Source organism: Silene latifolia, chromosome 3, assembly GCF_048544455.1.
Source record: "Silene latifolia isolate original U9 population chromosome 3, ASM4854445v1, whole genome shotgun sequence".
In the NCBI taxonomy this organism is placed as follows: Eukaryota; Viridiplantae; Streptophyta; class Magnoliopsida; order Caryophyllales; family Caryophyllaceae; genus Silene; species Silene latifolia.
Window position 1 is genome coordinate 110,948,287 of NC_133528.1, and position 16,825 is coordinate 110,965,111.

Consider the following 16,825-nt stretch of genomic DNA (forward strand, 5'->3'; position numbering starts at 1 on the left):
CATTTTATATAGGTATTTTGTACTTCATTTGCACGCATTTCTATGCATATTTAGTAGTGTTTAGCTACAAATGTCCCCCGAATAGTCTACTTTGGTTTATCTTGTATTGTTTGCAAGTATGAACCGGAGAGGAGCATAATCAAGCATAAAACATGTCCCTATGCATGTATTTAGGAGATGAGTTGAGTTGGAGCTTGGAAACTACTAATTTGAGGTGCGCATTTAAGTAAAGAAGCTAGGCGAGCAAAGGAAGAGCTTCAAACTACTAGTGTCTATTTTGAAGAGCTATATATCAAGTTCTACAAAACATAATAAGGAGATTCTAACTGAAGATGAAATCTTATCCTCTTAGCTTTCCAACGCCACAAAAATCGCTCGATTCGGACAAGTAACGAAGAAATGGCAGCCATTTGAAGTTCAGTGCGCAAAGCAGGAAATTACGCGCTGAAGCTCTCGATCGAGAGCTCTGTAATATATACATTTCGATCGACCTCTTTACATTTCGAATGACCATCTACTCTTTTGGATCGACCACCTTAAGCCCTTAATATGTTCGATTGAGGTCCTTATCATTCGATCGAGAACTTTCGCTGAGGAAACCTCTCGATCGAACAACATTATGTTGTTCGGTCGAGCTAATCGAGTCGGACGCAGCTTATTTTATGTCGAGACTATCTTATATTTAGTTTTATCTTATAATAAATATCTCTTCTACTATATAAGAGATAATTAGGTTAGAATAAGGGAGGATTTCTTCCATCACTTTTTCCTTATCATTCAACCTCATATCACGTTACTTTGCTCTCTCTATTATCCGGGATCTCTTAATCTGTAATTCTTCCTTTTACTCTTTCTCTTTCTTTTACTCTCTCCTTAATTTGTGATGTTTATTATTCCTCTATTCTTTCACTCTTGTTCTATCACTATTATGTCGAGCTAATTTAATTGCTAGGATTTAGGGGATTCGATAAACTGTTGTTAGTTGCTAATTAGGTTTATAGATCTTTCGTTGTTATCATGTTTGTGTTGTTCATCACTGCAATTAACTATAACTAGCTACTTGAATCGATGCATTTAGCTTAATTAATCTTTGTAAGCCTTAATCTAGACCGGAAGGTTAGAAGGGGTGAGACCCGCAGTGAACAATAGGATGCTTTAGTGAGGGCGGAAGCTAAGCTAATAGTATTTTAGGGCGAATTGAGACCGGAAGGAGATATTCGTTGCCCCTTAGACTGATACAATTGATCGATCTGTGACCTTAGCTACAATTATCTGACATTCATTGATGACCCGATAATCCTAGTTCTCTTCCTTTACTGTTAATCTCTCTTAATCTTTTCTCACTTTAATCTCCTTTAGTTTTAGTTCAAACAACTTAAACCCCCAATTGTAACCATAGACAGACCGAATTTACAAGTAGATAGTGACCGCCTCACTATGGAGATCGACCCTACTTACCACTGACTTCTGTTAGTTGTATTTAGGTATTTATTTTTTGTACCTGACGACGGTATCAGCAGTACTCCCACATAACTATGATAACAAACACAAAATATGGATGCTTTGACATGTAACAAACAAGAGAAAACATATTGCAAAGATGGATTGATTAAATAAACTTGAATATGTAAATAATTGAAAGATAAACAAACTAGAGGAGAAATTATACCAATTCTAAGACAAAGTTGCAATCTTGGATTAATGGAAGAGAATATCTTCACCAATCTTAAATTACAACCCAAGTACCAAATGTAAACTATTGAACAATACTAATTTTAAGCTAATATAACAAGTAAATAATGATTGATTAAGGAAAGATTGAAGTTTTGATTGAGGGTTTGCATAAGGTTAAGGAAATAATTTCAGATCTAGGGTATTGTGTACAAATGATTAAGGGAGGGGGTATTTATAGGTTGCACCACAATTAGGGTGAAATTACAAAGAGGCTTTAAAATGCGGAGGAGTACTCCCAGCCGGTGGGCCGGCTGCCGGTGGCTGACCCGGCTGGGAGTTCGCTGGAAGGAAATTGTGAATTTTAAGTCATCAGGTGTCCTTGGTCGGGGGGCCGGCTGCCGGTGCATGACCGACTGGGAGTACAATGACCTCTCCTTTCCTCTTGTTAACTTCTGAGCTTCACCTTGTACTCCCAGCCGGGTGGCCGTCTGCCGGTGGACTGACCGGCTGGGAGTTCTCTGTAACTTTCTTAATTTCTTCCTTCCTCTTGTTCTCCGAGCCGGGTGGCCGTCTGGTGATGGCCTGACCGGCTGGGAGTTCGCTGTAACTTCTTCCTAAATTGCTTGCTAAGTATGTTGGGGGAGTCCCATCCCGCTGACCGGCTGCCGGCCTACTGGCTGGGAGCTCAACTCAACTTTTCTTCCTCCTTCTTCCACACACAGTCTATCAAACCATCTCCTTTGCTCCGATTCCTCCGTCCCCGCCTCAAAACCTGCAAGAGGGGTATAATATCATAGTCTAGGGAATCGGGCTACAAAATGCAAGGAAGGACATATAAAACGGACTCAAATTGAGTCGGAAAGTATGAAAATAGAGGAGGAAGATGGTGCAAATGAATCCTATATCAAACTTCCCCACACTTGAACATTACTCGTCCCCGAGTAAGTGGGTGAGACAAAGCGAGACCCTTATTTAACTATAGACTAATTATACTAATAATACCTGATGGAAGGTAATTAACGGGACTCCTCCGTCCCTTCAACTCACGTAGTCATGCACAACTTGTAAGGCAAGTGGGGGGCTTAGAAGAAAAATGCGATGCATCCAATCATGTGAGCACAAAAGCAAGTAGTAGAATGCATCTAACAAAAATGGTCCACCTCCTGATGTAAGTGGCTGAATTTTCAGCTCAAAAACATAGTCTCGGTCGGGAAATACCGTCTCAGAGTCTCAATGGAGGTGCCAACTCCCTAACCGTGGCCCAAGCAACCCTAATGTGTCCAATAAAGTTCAAGAAACGGATTCTAGAGCGGGAAAGGGGAAAAAGGGACTAGACCTCCGAGAATTACAAAACCAAAACAAGATTCAACCAAAAAGACCCATGACTAAGGGGACCTAAGTCAACGACATCCTCACGGTTTCTACTCGTCTCTCATTTTAATTCCGGGTGCTTTTGTACAAAAAGTAACCAAAACACTCTCCTACTTCAACTCGTGAGAACGTGTCCGCAGTCTAATGTATAAGACCGTCCCATGTCCAAATGAAATGCAAAATATAACAATGCACAAATAATGAAATAAGGGTAATGACGGGGCTAGGGAGTAGGACGAAACGGGATTGGTTCAAGCACCGTTTGGATATTTGGAGTTCAAATCAAGAATTGTCAACACATCACATCCCACTTCTTATTGCAAATATGAGACTCGTCTATGCCCTCACATAGAATTGATAACCAACACTATGCAAAAATTGCATAAACCCAACTCAAATTGGAAAAATTTGAAAATACTCCTCTTATTTCAACAAATGAGCAACGTCTACACCCTAAAAAGAGTTTGGTTTCCCAAATCAAGCAAAAATTGTGTAAACCCGACTCATTATGGAAAAACATAAAATCGCCCCTTTATTTAGCAACGGCTTTTTCTACCCCTTTAAATGATGAGGAGGGGTGTTTCTTGCCTTTTTCTTTTCCTAGCACACATATGTACAATCAAAACTAGCTCTTTTTGGATTTTTCAAAACTTTTTCACTTTTCTATTTTGTTTTTCATTTCAATGTCAAAACCTCTTATTTATGTACAACACCAAATACACGCCAAATTTCGACCCGAGTGGATATGTACACCATCCACCACTATGACCCAAATCACCTCCTAAAACACTACTACAAAACCGACCAATTCTTGATCAAGGAAAGGTGTATATGGAATGTAGCTAATTTTAGTGGGTTTGACAAATGGAAAGGCTAAAGCTCAAGGGGGGTGAATCAAAAAGGGAGATAACGGAAGGGACAAAACAAGGCTATTTAGCTATGTAAGGTTCAATGTATGTGAAAACAAATTTTATTTCATAACTTGTGCACAAAAATGAAATACAAATCATGGTATAAGGACGGAATGACACACTTATGCGTCTAGACATAACACGTCCCGCGAGGAGACCTACTCACAATCATAAACGGGGTTCGGGTATGAATGTACCGACCGGCTCTAATCCTCACATAAGAGTAGCTAGGTCGAGACTTAGGTCTAGCCTACGGTCAATGGTCTCACAGGGTGGTCTAGACTCGTTAGTCAGATACCAAATTTCCCACGGCTAACATATGGATACGGGTGCGAGCCACGAGGAGGGACGAAGCACAATTAGGACTTGACTCATCCTTAGGGGTATAGACTTCCCAACCTTGACCACATTTGTGCATATTTAAATACAAATTGATGCAAACGATCCTAACCTAAGACAAACACATATGTACATGATATAATGCATGCGGAAATTGAAATGAACATAAATTAAACATGCAACGAGTTGACTAAACCTAGCATTATATCAACACCAACACAACACTCCAAAAGTTCCCAGAAGGAACATCCAAGGCACAAACATCCCATCCTCCTTCAAATATACAAGATATATAAAGAAAGAATGGTAAAGGAGTAAGAGATTAGAATGAGTTTACCAAGCAGGTCTTCTAGCTCCTTTTTGCCTCAAATGGTCAATGTCTATACCAAGGGTTAGCCAACAACAAGTATATGTACACAATGCAATGTTTTTGTGTTTTTGGAAGTTTTTCTATTTTTTGGATTTTTTTTTGTTTGAAATTTTGTCAAATTTACAAACTTTATTTACAAATATATACAAAATAGTTATTTCCCTCCCCACACTTAAGATTTACATCGTCCTCGATGGAACAAAATGTAGGGAGGAAATAGGGAAAGTAGAAGGCATGTTTTTGTATTTTTAATTGTTAGAAATTAAGAACATGTTTTTGTAGTTTTGAAATATTTTTTGAAAGTAATACTTGTTTTTGGTTTTTTTTTTTTTTGTTTTTTGGGCCTCCTCCCTACACTTGCTATATACAACACCCGGTGACGGGGGAAGTATGGGTGGGAGGCAACTATGATGAAAAAGAACGTATTTTTGTGTTTTTGTTGGTTTTTTGAAAATAAAAGACGTGTTTTTGTGTTTTTGAGTTTATAGAATCTCCTCTTCACACTTATCTATGTGCATAGTGTATAGAGGAGATTCGAGAATTAAAATGCATATTTTTGTGTAATTTTCAATTTTTCAATTTTTTTGTTTTTTTAAATGGGGATGCAATGCATGAACTATACTACATGCAATATTGAAATGACAATGCAAATTATGCTAAATGGTTGCAATTCCTATATGTGGCAATATATTACAAAATTGAAATCTAATGCAAGACTAAATGAATGCAACTAGATGAATAGCTATCCTACATATCATACAACTAACTAAATGCATACGAAATTTAAATATGAATGAGAAGTTTGGATTATAGGGAATCATACTTGGCATTTGGATTGAGAGGGAGAGAAGAGGGCCATCATTACTAGGCCTCTTCAATGTCGGTGTCATCACCGTCTTCATTATCTTCATCTTCATCATTCCCGGCTCCAAACTCGGATATACGGATGAAGTCATCCGTGTTGAGTGGCATATCCGAGCCGAAGCCCCCCCGTCTCCGTAGTCATATCAATGACACCCCCGTGTTCCCTCCTGAGCCACAAGTTCCTCCCTCACCAAAGATGGAAGGAGCACCCCCGAACCATCTAGTGTTGTGTCACTCCCCATGAGTGGAAGGCGGGGTGGGAAAGACCGGGGCACTATAGTAATCGGGACGTATATTGATGTCACCGTAGAGATAGGTCCCGTCCTCTCGATGTCCACCATCAGGGGCTAGATTGTATGAGGGGAGGAGGCCGGAAGGGTGCTTGTATTGGCGCCTCATGAAGTCGTCATAAACCGGAAATTGACCCACCAAATGGTCAAAGTATATACGGTCCATGCGTTGTTGAAGACCGAGCCGCTCCCTAGCGGCGGTTGCCATACTAATCTTTATGACCTCCTTGAAAGAGATGAGGTCGCCGTGGAGGGGAGGTGGTTGTTGTGGTTGGTGATTAGAGGACCCTTCCCCTTTTTGGAAAGGACAGGGAAAGAAAGGAGAGGTAGGTGTAGCATACCGCAAAGTGGGTCTTGCGGGTACGGGAGGACACTCACGCGCATAGAGAAGGTTTGGATTTTGTTGTTGGGCGGTGGTTGGGTCTTCGAGATCCTCAATCTCAAGCAAATAATGTGGTGAATTAGGCACCACCTTCATCTTGTCAGGGTTGGGGAGTGGAATTGAATTTCTATCCACCCCGCTCACTCGAATTTGCCATTATTTTTGTTTGTCATTAAGGTTGGTCTTGATCCAATTAAGGGTGTATTGGATGTAATCTTTGGTCAACATTGTTTCCCCCACGATATAACGCATCCCATTCAAATTAAGCTTGCAGATAAGTCATTTGGCAAGGTGGGTGATGAATCCACCCACCACAATTTGAGATGATTGGCCTGGAGAGTTTCTTAGGCGGTGAAGGTGTAGGGCCAAATGGTGAGCAATGTCAATCTTGAAGGTAGTGGGGTTGGAACAACGGTAAGACCCGAGAATTTCCAACTCCTTCGTTCGGAAGTTGTGAATCTCTTCGCGGCCGAAAACAATCCACTCCATGTACCGATGCCAAATTCTAAAGGCCGCATTGTGAACCGTGTTAGCCGCTCTTTTGAATCGGAGGTTGTCATCAAGGCTGGTGATAGCCTTCCATAAAGCAACATGATCGAATGTTTTGGGAGCTTTGTGAGGAGGGCTTGGGTGTACCTCAAAATGAGAGGCAAAAGTCGGTAGGGTCAAGGAGTAATCCTTATTCATTAACCGTAAATACAAAAAGGCGACTTTTTGGTTTTAGCGGTGTTTGTTAATTCGTAGTGAGCTCAAAAATTCCCAAGTGAGACGGGAATAGATTTTCTCATGGATATCATACATATACTTCATACCAATACCCTCAAATAAATCATGGGTCACTCGGTCTAACCCTAGCTCTCGCATAGATTGTCTATCAATAAAACGAGTTGGGGTAAGGGGGCGTTGTTTGAAAAGCACGAATTTACCTTTCATTGTGACGGAGGAGAAATTGAGATCCGGGAATGCCGGATCGGGACTCATGTCGGATGTCGCGGCCGCCACCAACTCGGCTTGTTGTAAAGCCAAATCCCCCATTCTAACTCTCTTCTTGGGTGCCATTATTGTGTTTGAGAGAGGGTTAATGGAGGGAAGGAAGGTTGTGGTTGATTGTTGGTGTTTGATTGGTGGTTTGAGGTGAGAGGTCGTGCGTTTTTTTGTGTGAAATTTGTGTGATTTGTTTCGACTTTTTATGTATCAGAGTACTCCCAGCCGGTCGTAAGACCGGCTGCTGGTGCCCCGGCTGGGAATACAAGCTAAAATTGATTTTTTTCAAAACTTCCAGGTGACTCCCATCCGGCCTGGGGACCGGCTGTCGGTACCCCGGCTGGGAGTACACACTCATCCTCAATTCTTCACAAGAGATTTTCCAGCCGGTGGGACGGCTGCCGGCCTGCCGGTTGGGACTACTCTCCTTCTTATTTTCGTCATACTCTCCTCAATGGGGTGCTCCCTGTCGGTGGACCGGCTGCCGGCCTACTAGTTGATATGCCTTTTCTTCCCCTTTTTAACCAATTTGACTTGTATATGCACTCCCAGCCGGTGGACCGGCTGCCGGCCTGCCGGCTGGGAGGCACCTCCTCTTCATTTCTCAACTTTTTTCTCAAATTTCAGAGGAACTTCCCAGCCGGTCTGGGGACCGGCTACCGATAACCCGACTGGGAGTACACTTACTCTCTTTTCCTTCAAATTTCCTCTAAAAGTTACAGCTAACTCCCAGCCGGTCCAGGGACCGGCTGCCGGTACCCCGGCTGGGAGTTCATTTACTCTCTTTTTCTTCAATATGCCCCTAGCTTCATTTCACTTCTTCAATTGGCCTCGATGTGCATGTTTCCGTCTTTCTAAGCCGACTCATCAGGTCGGGAAAAGGCCAATTAAAGGGCATACACTTGTTCTTCCTCAAAATCCAAATTCCTTAACGACGACATCCCGTCATCAACTAAATTGCCAAGTACAATGGATCCAAAATTCTCATTTACCTATCAACATGCATGCTATGTACAATTGGTGGTTCTTATGGGACTCCACTAAACCATTTCTTATTCAAGCTTGAGACTACTCATCCCCCAGGATGGGGGGTCTTCCAAAGCAATTTCACCTCGGGTCTCGATGGGTTGACCCTCATAAAAATAATTCACTCAGTGTCCATTTACCTTGAAGCATTCACCTTTGCTATTCTTCAACTCAAATGATCCATATGGAAACACGATCATTACTTCAAAGGGTCCCGACCATCGGGACTTCAAATTCCCGGGAAATAATTGGAACCGGGAGTTGAAGAGTAGCACCTTGTCTCCTACAACGATTTCCTTCCTTGTGATCTTCGAGTCATGCCATTGCTTGCTCCGCTCCTTGTAAAGTTTAGCATTTTCATAGGCATCCATCCTCAACTCATCAAGTTCATTGAGTTGAAGGAACCGCTTGTTCCCCGCGGCATCCAAATCATAGTTGAGCTCCTTAAGAGCTCATCGTGCTCTATGCTCTAACTCAAGGGGTAGATGACAAGACTTGCCTGATAGAAAAGTAGATCTATATACTCAACATATTCATATATGTTTGTTAATTTACTCATAAAATTAATTGGTGATCTTATGCATGCAAACTATAAACTATTTAAAAGAAGAAATCTTCATCGTACATTGTGATTTCAGTTTATAAGGGCACAAGAGAGATCTCCTTCTCTCTTGTTCTTGTGCTTTCCTCAATGGATGAACAAAGACCCAAGTGTAGGATCTATCCCAAAGCTTAATACCCAAAGCACACTCTTAATTAAAATTAATATTATAAATACTAGTACAATATTAATTTTTGTAGGAAAAATTGACCCAAAATATTTGGTTTTATCTCCTAAAACCGGTTAGGAGAAAGAGAGGAAGGAAGGAGAAATATTTTATCTCTCTAAAATATTTTGATGAGATGAATGAATGAATGAACAACAATTACATTATTGTGTATAATAGGTAAAATAAGAGTAAAAACCAAAGTGGTTTTTCCTCTCCAAAAACCGGGTGGAAGAGGGGGTGGAGGGAGCCAATGCATGCTCTAGTTTGTCTTCACAATGACAACTAGTTTGCATGGCTAGATTAGTAGGTAATCATGGTGTTTACCACTAACAAAATCAACTTAATATTTGCCTAATCCACCTCTTAATTTCGGCACACATAGATAATATGGACTCCATATTATCTTTGTCAAAATGTCAATTTGTCTTATGTCACATGTCATATGTTAACATAAATTTGTTATGTATTTTTAACACATTAAAAATCAACGTATTAATAAAAATACGTCATATACAAAAATCGACTTAGTAATTCGCAATTACTAGTACCAAAATATTTTATCAATTATAAATCACAATAATTTGTATTTATAATAATTCATTCAAATCCAATTGTTTCCTTAAACAATAATTTCATCTGAGTAATGATACAATTCGATTACTCAGACCGTATCTCATTTAATCATATTATAATGAAATACGTAAATTTTACTTCCAAAATCGTCCGTCAATTTTAAATATTTTAATTGACCCGTATCTTTATACGATCAATTAAATGATCAATTAAGAGTGTTGCCCTATAGGTATGACCTATGGGATCAACTGATCACCACCGTCGCACGACAGTAATGTCAAACTCTAGTCAGCCAATCATTACCGATATGTTTAGACCAGTTGACAGTATAAATAATTCCCAATGGTATTCTTTTAAAAATGAGATTTAAACATATGATCATTATGATCAATAGTTGTGATCGCATTATTGTCGGAGGACACAAATTCCAACAATCTCCCACTTGTCCTCGACAAGTGTGCGTCACCAATTCTCTTGTCCTATTACTATCTCCCACTCAATGCAAGGTGTCTTTCAGGTCGTACTTGCAAGTGATCATATCGAGAGTGGTGTCCTCGATCTGGAGAATAACTGATTGACCGGATTTATCCACCATGGATACAATCCGAGCGTGGCCACGCATTTCCAGTTTATTACTCCTCGAGTGGCCCTGAGATATTGTTATAACCCTGACTAGGGGTGGACAATTCCTATTGCACTCATTCCCTTTAACTAGCCACAGCAATCATAACCCAAAATATGCCCATTTGACCCCATTTACGAAGGTCGTAGTAACACAAATCAAAGTTAATCTGAAATTGTGCCATCTTAGGCGAATAGTCTTTAGTCAAAAGAATCGACTCATTTGAATACTATAGCAGCTCTCGCCACGACCAGGCTATATAAATTTGCCAGAACTCTATAAGCGGTCATTAGGCCCGACAAAATGTTCCTAATAGTCTGCCTATGTGATCGACTTGTCATCTCACATGACTCTATGGCACTTGAACTTGCCATCAATCGCATCACACTCTAGTCACTTCGAGACGTCACCTCATACAAGTGACTATGGGCAAATACTATGTTAATCCGTGTTCACTTTAACGGGGTTCAATTGTCATTACAACCCGTTTGGATGTAACAATGTATAAATTAAAGATAAAAGACAAATGTGAGTATGAACATGAATAAAAACAACACTTTTATTTCATTTCAAAATCTCACATAGACTTGGTACACGTTTAAGTCCCATGGACGCCATATGTCCATTATGTTTAGCCTGCGATAAAGGTTTGGTGAGCGGATCGGCTATGTTGTCATCTGTCCCAACCTTACAAATCGCAATTTCCTTTCTTTCAATGAAATCTCTTATTACATGATATTTTCTAAGTACATGTCTAGATCTATTACTAGACTTCGGCTCCTTAGCTTGGAAGATCGTCCCACTATTATCACAATAGAGAGTGATGGGATCATTGGCGGTAGGTACTACTCTTAGACCTTCCGTGAATTGCCCGATCCACACAGCTTCCTTAGCAGACTTCCGATGCTGCAATGTACTCACCTCCGTTGTAAAATCCCATGATTCTGACTTCCTTGAAGCTTCTCCACTACGGCACCTCCATTGAGCATGAAAACGAAACCAGCTTGTGATTTCATGTCATCTCTATCTGTTTGAAAACTTGAGTCCGTGTATCCATTAACACGCAGCTCAGTGTCTCCTCCAAACACCAGGATAGAATCCTTAGTTCTTCTCAAGTACTTAAGGATGTTCTTGACGGCTATCCAGTGACTCTCACCTGGATTTCCTTGATATCTACTCGTCATGCTCAAGGCATACGAGACATCAGGACGTGTGCATATCATGGCATACATGATTGATCCAACAGCGGAAGCATACGGGATCGTCTTCGTGCGTTCAACATCATGGGGTTCGGAGGGAGATTGAGTCTTGCTCAATATCGTCCCGGTTACCATAGGTACCAATCCCCTTTTATTTTTGTCCATGCTGAACCGTCGAAGAATCTTATCAACATAAGACTCTTGACTTAGTGCCAATATCCTCTTGGATCTATCTCTATGGATCCGGATACCTAATATGCGTTGTGCTTCTCCTAAATCCTTCATTTGGAAGGGGTTACCTAACCACTTCTTAACAGAAGACAACATCGGAATATCATTTCCAATGAGTAGTATGTCATCGACATACAAGATTAGGAACACAACATTGCTCCCACTAAATTTCATGTATAGACATGGTTCCTCAACACTTCGAGTAAAACCATTTTCCTTTATAACATGATTGAATCGATGATTCCAACTTCTAGATGCTTGCTTAAGACCATAAATGGATCTCTTAAGCTTGCACACTTTGTTAGGATTCTTAGAATCAACAAAACCTTCGGGTTGTATCATGTACACCTCCTCTTCTAAATGCCCATTTAGAAAAGCGGTTTTGACATCCATTTGCCAAATTTCATAATCATGAAATGTGGCAATCGCTAACAAAATCCGTATGGATCTTAGCATGGCTACGGGTGCGAAGGTCTCATCATAATGGAGACCTTGGACTTGGGTAAATCCTTTTGCCACTAGCCTAGCTTTGTAGACATCATCATGTCCTTCTATGCCATTTTTGACTTTAAATATCCATTTGCATTGAAGAGGTCTTACCCCTTTAGGCAAATCTACCAAGTCCCAAACTTGGTTTTCTTGCATAGAATCCATTTCGGACTTCATGGCTTCAAGCCATAAGGAGGAATTTGGACTAGAGATTGCGGCCTTGTAGGTGGCGGGCTCGTCACTATCTATAAGCAACACATCGAGTGTTACATCTTCTTCGATAAGTCCCACATATCGATCGGGATGGCGAATAACTCGGCCCGTTCTTCTAAGAGGAGGAGGAGTAACCGCGTTAGATGACGAAGGAACTTCTTCTTGCGCCTCTATCTCGGTTTGTGGCTCTTGAACTTCATCAAGTTCAAAATTTCTCCCACTCTATCTCCTAGAAATAAAATCACTTTCTAGGAAGACAGCATCGCGAGACACAAATACTTTGTTCTCTTGAGGCTTATAGTAGTAATAACATCGTGAGGGTATGGGATAACCTACAAAAATGCATTTTTCGGATCGTGGTGCCAACTTGTTATCATTTTTAATTTTGACATAAGCATCACAACCCCAAATTTTCATATGGGATAGATTTGGAACCTTTTCTCTCCATATCTCATATGGAGTCTTTTCAGTTGCTTTGGTTGGACTTACGTTCAAAGATTTTATTGCGGTTTGAATTGCAAATCCCCAAAACGAGTTCGGTAACTCGGTTTGACTCATCATGGATCGAACCATATCAAGTAAGGTTCAATTCCTCCTTTCGGCAACACCATTGAGTTGTGGTGTTCTGGGTGGAGTAAGTTGTGATATAATACCACAACCTTTCAGTGTGAATCAAATTCAAGGCTAAGATACTCTCCACCACGATCGGATCGTAGTGCCTTAATCCTTTTTTTCAATTGGTTCTCTACTTCGTTTTGAAATTCTTTGAATTTGTCAAACGCTTCACTCTTATACTTCATCAAGTAGATATACCCATATCTACTTAAGTCATCGGTGAAGGTAATAAAGTAGTCATAATTACCACGAGCGGTGATACTCATTGGTCCACATACATCGGTGTGTATGAGTCCCAATAGTTCACTAGCTCGCGTCCCTTTACCACTAAAAGGATTACGAGTCATTTTGCCAAGTAGGCAATATTCGCATGTACCATATGATTGATAGTCAAATGGTGTAATCACATTAGTCGAAATTAATCTTTTGATGCGATTCTCGTTTATGTGACCTAATCGACAATGCCAAATGAACGCTTCACTTGGGTCACTTGATTTGAGTTTCTTTGATTGAATGTTATAGATATCATTAGTCGGATTCGAGGTCTCTAAAATATAAATGACATTGATAGAGGAAGCTTGGCCTATAACCAAGTCGTTCCTTGAAATAGTACAACGATTGTTCTTAATGACAAAACAAAAACCGTCCATGTCTAGCATGGCGATTGAAATAATGTTTTTAGAGAGTGGAGGCACATAAAAACAATTATGTAAATACAACTCAAATCCGTTTGGCAAAGCTAAAACATAAGTTCCTTTGGATTCGGCCGCTACTCGAGCTCCATTTCCAAGGCGTAGATCCACATCTCCCTTGCTAAGCCTCTTCACATCTCTTAAACGCTGTAAATGATTACAAAGGTGAGAACCACAACCGGTATCTAGTACCCATGTCGTAGTGGAAGTATAATTTATATCAATAACATAAATTTCCTTAGGAATTTTACCTTTTGGAGTGATGATTCCTTCCCTTATATTTCGCAAATATACGGGACAATTCCTAAGCCAATGTCCCATGCCATAGCAATAATGGCACTCATCATTAACTTGCTTGAAGTTTTTGACTTTCTTTCCCTTCTTCTTGAACCTTTTGCCCTTGGAAGCAAGAACTTGATTGCTTGAGCTCCCACTAGTTTTGGCATCTTTATCTTCCAGAGACAAAGACCCTATAGGTTGTATGAGGTAGTCTTCCTGAGACGGGCTCACACGAGATCTAGTAGTAGTAGGTGGTTTAGAAGAGGTGATGAAGTTAAGGTTTCCATCCGAACCTATCCCAAAATGAAGTTCTCTAGTAGTGTCGAAATCATTGTTGGAGCAAACGTCGTCAAAAACATTGTGGTATGACTCAATAGTTATCGGTGCGGTAGCGTTAGATGGATTCATTGTAATGAACTACAAATATGGAGGAAAGGAAATATTAACATTTTGTCTTTTTAAATCATACTTGTAATTAAATTTAACAAGATATGAGCATTTATATAGTGACCTCTACCCAACTATATAAAGTGATTCAAAGACCCAAATTCATATTAACTTAGGGTACAGTGTGCCGAAATACCCTTTATTAACATAACTCGGTGGATTAACCTTTTACTCGATTCTACTTTTAGAACTCTTGGTCGATGATATTTACATTAATATTCATCTCTAGCCCGAAACACATCCGGAAATCGTCGTGAATACTTTCATTGAGTACAACCCAAATTTCGAATAAATGTGTCCATAATCCAAACCCATATCAACTTAGGGCACGGTGTGCCGAAATACCCCTTATTAACATGAATTCGGTGGATAGACATTCATCACCCACTTCCCCTACGTAACAAGGTTTGTACCCCGGTGTGTCCGAGTGCACTCCCTCGCGAAATAGGTTTTCATGGTTTCTACTATTTGGTAAGGCTAAGTCTCAATTGATTGTTTTAGCGAGAGGTCATGTCAATTTATTATCTATCACTTTTTAAGTGAACTAAAGCGGTGACTTACGATAATTGTATTTGACACGGTCGATGAAATCAATGAAAGAAGATGCATGTTTTAGTTATGGCGATTTAGCGATGCATGTGACATATAAATAAAATGCAAAGCATAAAAATAAATCATAGTATGGCCTTCCTAAAATAGAAAAACTATTTAACTATTACATATTCGGAAACCAACTCCATTGGTCCCTTGAACTTCGGTTGTGGCACGCATCTCGAGGTAACACCGTCTTTATGTATCACCATCTTGAAGAAATCCGTCTTTGGGAACTCCGAAATAAATAAAATTACATAACAAATTACATAATTTCCTATTATACATTTGTAACTAAAATAAAATAAATCTATTAAATTACAAAACGGTGATAGGAGATCACAATAAATTACAACCGAATCGATATTCCTATACATTTCGGGTAATACCAATTGAAAACTAAGGCCATACTAAGTCAAAATTACATAATTCAAAATTACATAAAATAAAAATTATGAAAATCATAAAGAAAATGCAGCATTATAATATGTATGAACATGCCCAATTTTATGCTAAATCGCCTTTAAATAGCCAATATCGTATATTACTCGGTTTATACGGATTTGCGTGATTTCAACATTTTATAATCACAAAAATTACATAAATTCATATTTATGCATAAGTTAATTACCCTAACCTCTTAGGACTCAAAATTTAGTCTTCACTAATTATTTGACCATAATTAACTCATATTTCTAAAATTTGTTCATTAATGGACTTAAAATTTAAAAATAAGCTATAATCTTCAAATAAATCACAAAATTTCAAATAAATTCAAAATTTGAAATTTAAACTCATGAACATTCTGGAAAAATACCATGACACTCATAATGTTAAAAAAACTTAGGTTAAAAATTTCGAAATTTATCCGGAAAAACAATGTTGCGGTTTATCGGTTTTAACAAAATAATCATAAAAACATGAGAAAAAATATATTCATCAATTTTTCAATTTTAGATCTGAAAAAGATAATAAAATGCAACATATGATGTTTTTCCTTAGTCATAGAGTATGTTTTATTAATATTTCACTAATTAAGTCACTATTTATGCTATTTTTCTTCAAAAAAATCATAAATCATGCATAAAGACTTCAATATAGCCTATTATTTTACACACATCTTGTAACATTACATGTGACAACATACTAAATTTCTATGACCAGATTCGAAACTTATCTCATATTAACCTATTTTTCACCTAAAATCGATTTTAATAATGAAAAATCCATTTTTCGAGCATAAGAAGTCCACAAATTATGAAAATTTACAGGTCATCTCAAAATAATATATGTGATAACATATCCAAAAATCACTGGAAAATTCGAAGTTTAGCTAATTTTAGTCCGAAAATGACATTTTATTCATAAAATCATATTTTAATGCCATTAATATATAATATGAACAATAAAAAACCATAAATTAACCAAAATATCCTAAAAACATTTTAGGACCAGAAATTTTAACATGCATAATGATTTTCTTGATATATCATAATAACACAAATTAAACAAGTTTTATATGTTAATCGTATAACTCGGAAAAACTTTTAACCGATTTGCATGCAAACAACCAAGGCTCTTGATACCGATCGATAGAAAAGTAGATCTATATACTCAACATATTCATATATGTTTGTTAATTTACTCATAAAATTAATTGGTGATCTTATGCATGCAAACTATAAACTATTTAAAAGAAGAAATCTTCATCTTACATTGTGATTTCGGTTTATAAGGGCACAAGAGAGATCTCCTTCTCTCTTGTTCTTATGCTTTCCTCAATGGATGAACAAAGACCCAAGTGTAGGATCTCTCCCAAAGCTTAATACCCAAAGCACACTCTTAATTAAAATTAATATTATAAATACTAGTACAATATTAATTTTTGTAGGA